We start from the raw sequence: 4,763 nt of genomic DNA on the forward strand, positions 1-4,763 counted from the left end.
AAGAAAAAAGAAATTCATGCTAGTTTTGCTGTCACACCTCAAACCACAGAAGTCATGGCAAGTGAACATTAAGTGTTTAATTAAGATGGAAATGCATTAAATTTGTGGGTGGAAGACTTAACTAGAAAATATGTTCTGATTGACAGTAACATTTTCAGCCAGAAAGCATTGAGCCTATAAAAAGACTTTGGCAAGGGATCTCCTGAAACAAGTGACACTAAGCCATTTACTGCAAGGGATGGTTACACAGATGCAGGAACAGGTTTGGACTGAAAAATATAAAAATTACTGGAGAGGCTGCGACCACCAATGAAGAAGCTGCTGCCACATTTCTGGCAGAGTTGAAGTTGATTAGTGCTCAGTACTATCTGAGGTTTTAAGCATCCTCTAGGGGTCTTGGTACTTATCCCCAATAGCTGGGGGGGGGGGGGGGGCTATTGTACCTGACAAAGGATTTATGTCCAGAATATAGTAAGAACTCTCAAAATTCAGTAATAAGAAACCAAACAACCCAGTTTTTTAAAACGAGCAAAAGACTGAACAGATATTTCAACAAAAAAGATATATGAGTGGCAAATAAGCATATGAGACAAAGTTCTACATTATCAGGAAAATGCAAATTAAAACCACAAGTACATACTACTATACATCTATCTAAATAAATGGTTAAAGCTTTTTTAATAACCATACCGAGTGTTGACAAGCACGTGGAAAAACTGGAATTTTCATACACTACTAATGGGAAAGTGAAATGATTAGGATCACTTGGGAAACAGCTGGGCATTTTCTTTAAAATTTAGACATGCACCGACACATGATCCAACCATTCCTTGCCTATTATTTACCTAAGAGAAAGAAAGTATATGTCCATACAAAGAGTTATGCACATATGTTCATAACAGATACATTAGTAATAGCCCCAAACTCAAATAATCCGAAAGTCCATCAATGAGTAAATGGGTGAATAAATCAGTGTACCATACAATGAAATACTACTTGGCAATAGAAAGAAATGAATTATTAATACATACTGCAAACATAGATAAATCTCAAAATAATTAAGCTGAATGAAAGAAGCCAAACTAAAAATAGTACTTATTGTATAATATCATTTATGTAAAATTATAGAAAATGTAAACTAACCTATAGTGATAGAAAGCATATCAGCGGTTGCCTGAGAACACAGTGGCAGAAAGGGGGAGATTTGTACAGCTTGGGAGACAGGGGTTACCAAAGGGCATAAGGAACCTTTTGCACGTGATGGGTGTGTTCACTATCTTGTTTGTGGTGATGATTTCATGGGTGTACCATACATATACCGAATCTTATTGTATACCTTAGGTATGTGTAGTTTATTGTATGTTATTTATACCTCCATAAAGCTAAAGCATGTATCTCTACTTTATGACAATTTTTAAAAGGAAACAGAGTACAGGTCAGTTCCCCCATATACAAAAATATTTTATAATGAAAAAAATGTGACAATAAAAAAGCTTACCATAGAAATACAAAAAGTATCTTATATAAAATATCCTCACTATGTCATTGCCCTACGATATGAATTTCTCTCTTTGAAATTAAAGATCTGGTTCAGAGATTAGCAAAAAAATGTTTCTAATTTCTGAATTTTTAAAATAAAAAAATATTTTAAAGTTATAAAATTAAAATCACATTGTATATGTAATTAATTTTATAAAAAGTAAAAAAAAAAATGGAATGATGTATGAAGGTCCCCAAATATGTTGTTTATCAGTGAGCTTTTCCAGATAGTTAAGAAGCCATATAATCACATAAAATTGTATAAAGTACATAAATTTAAAAAGCAGAAATATGATTCCATATCCCAAAGGTAACTACGCTTTGTTTAAAAAACAAAACTAGAAACAAACCAAAAAAAAGAAAAACAAACAAACAAATAAATAAATAAATAAAATAATTAAAAAAATAAAAGGGGGAAAAAAGATAAAAAACTAGAAAGACAGATAACAAAACATATTTAAACAGATAATTGAAATCATAATCACTATACAGTTCTGTGTTATAATTTTTCATAATATTGAATCAAAATATTTCCTCACTCAGGATAGAAACTCTACAATAAATGTGTTCTTTGACTGTTTGATTTGGGATAGTTTTAGTAAATCCTAGGTGTCTGTCTGTTGTTCTTTGACTTTTTCAAAGCTTTGATTGTTCTTAATAATAATACAAATTGGAAAGATAGAGGCACAGTCTTAATTCCACATTTTAGATGCCGCTCAGCATTCAGAGTGACTAGAGAAAGTTTCCAGTATTTTCTCTGCAATTTGAAGTCATTTCGGTTTTAGTGTAAATTGTTGTAGGTCAACATCTCAATAACTTTTCTATAAAACACAAAATAGAATATGTCCAAATGCTGTATTTTTCAGGACTATTAAGTTCCAATGTTATTAAGCTCAAACTTGAACTAGCCCTGTAGGGTGAATTGCAAGAAACACACTCATAAATTCTCTGTAAATTCAGTAGCATTCACTTGGACAGTCTTCATGTTTCTTGAATATTCCCAAGAGGCTCATTTCTGCTTTAGATTTTCACCCCAATATACGCACACTTACTTATAAATTTTATGTATATGCAAGTCATCTCATGTACATTGTAAATACAGGAAAAATATATTTTTAAAATATGAACTAAGAATGAAATAAGCCATATTTTTTAAATAATTATTTTTTGCATTATTGGAACAAGTAACCTTATCACTGTCACTAAAAATAATCACTACGATTCAAAGGTCTAGCTCTTAGTTCAACTTATTTCAGAATGGTGTTTTAGCAGCCAGCATAGCTAAACAAGCAATCTCCCACACACAGAAATCTTTAAAAAGAGGGAAAAGGAATGTCATTATCAACTCTCTAAATAAGTCATGATACTCACTCACCAATCGCATAGGATTCACTTCGTGGTTTGGGTGTATCGTTTTTAAGTATCTTGCTAAGACTGATGACTTTGTACAAGCTTTGGTCAATAAATCAAGGCAAAAAAATAGAACGTGATATATTAATAATCGTGTTTGCAATCTATATATCAAATAGTTCCCTAGAAATTTTCTTCTTTTTTTTTTTTTTTTTTTTTTTTTTTCAGCCTGCTTCCTATTTGACATGATTAGCTTGTTTTTAACCTGTCTTCCAACAGGCTTGTCCTGGGAGTAGAAGAAATGTGGCTCTATCATGGTCTAGTGTTTGCTTTTCTCTTGCATTATTGATATAACTTGAACTTCATGATTTCTTTGCACTAATCATTTTAACCGCTTTCCTGAGGTATCATTGACATACAATCAATTGCACATATTCATAGTGTACAATTTGATTAGTTTTAACATACGTGTACACTTGGGAAACCATCACCAGACTGTCTTGATTATGCAGCTTTGTACTAAGTCTTGAAAGCAGGTAGGGAAAGTCCTCCAATTTTATTCCTCTTTTTCAGTGGAGGTTTGGCTATTCCAAGTCCTTTGAATTTCCATACGACTTTTACAATCAGTTTGTCTATTTCCACACACAAATAAAGACTGCTGGGATTTTGATTGGCATTGTATTGGATCTATAGATCAATGAGGGGTCAATTTGCATCTGAGCAATTTTCTGTCTTCTTTACAAAACTTCTATTTTCCTCTCAAGTATTGAGAAAGACGTATTAAAATCCATGGCTAAAATTGTGGATGTGTCTCTTTATTGCAGTTCTATCAATTTCTAGTGTCATGTACTTTTAAGATGTTACTAAGTGCATAAATATATAAAGTGATTACATCTGCTTGATAAACTGATCCTTTTATCATTATGAAATGACCTTTGTCTCAGCTAAGATTCTTTTGTCTGAAATCAACTTTGTCTGATTTTTCAAAGTCACTCCAGATTTCTTTTGATCAGTGTTAGCATGGCTTATGTTTCCATTCTTTCACTTTTAATCTATTTGTTACTTTATATTTAAAGTACATTTCTTGTAGGCAGCATATATAATGTCTTGCCTTTTTACACAATCTAAAATCCTCTGCATTTTACTCGTGTTTAGTGTATTTACATCTAATGCTCTCATTCATACGATTAGGTTTCCTTCTTCCTATTTGTTTTCTATTAGTTCTATCTTTCTTGTTTTTTTCCTCTTTTTATTCTGCCTTCTTTTGTATAAACTAAATATTTATCTGAATCTACTTTATCTCCTTTGTTGGTTTATTAGTCATAATTCCTTGTCTTGCCATTTCAGTGGGGTTCTTTTTTTTTTAATTGCTTTAGAGTTTATAGTATTCACCTTTAATTTATCACAGTCTACTTTCAAGTGATACGATACCACTTCCTAAACGGTATAATATCCTTATAATAGCATACTCTCTATTTTCTGCTTCCCCTATTATGCTACTGTCATATATTTTTTACTTTTACATGTGTTATAAACCCACACTATGTTGTTCTTTTTATTTGAACAATCAATGATCTTTTAAAGTTACTTAAAAGAAAAAAATCTGTATTTGCCCATACAGTTACATTTCCAGTGCTGTTCAAAGTTTTCCTAAAGCTCACAGATGCCCTATTCACTTTTTATTCTCTTTTATCTCTGTTTAATCTTGTTTAGTTTCTGCTGTTAAGTCTTTCCGTGTTTACTAACCGTTTCTTCGGCAACGTCTAATCTGCTGTTAATCCCATCCAGTGCATTTTTCTTCTCATACACTGTGGTTTTCACCTCCAGAATTTCAATTTGGGTCTGTTCTATACCTTCTATGTGTCTAATTAACT

The sequence above is a fragment of the Rhinolophus sinicus genome, chromosome 8 (genome assembly GCF_057876585.1).
Source record: "Rhinolophus sinicus isolate RSI-liver-muscle chromosome 8, RSI-T2T, whole genome shotgun sequence".
Classification (NCBI taxonomy): domain Eukaryota; kingdom Metazoa; phylum Chordata; class Mammalia; order Chiroptera; family Rhinolophidae; genus Rhinolophus; species Rhinolophus sinicus.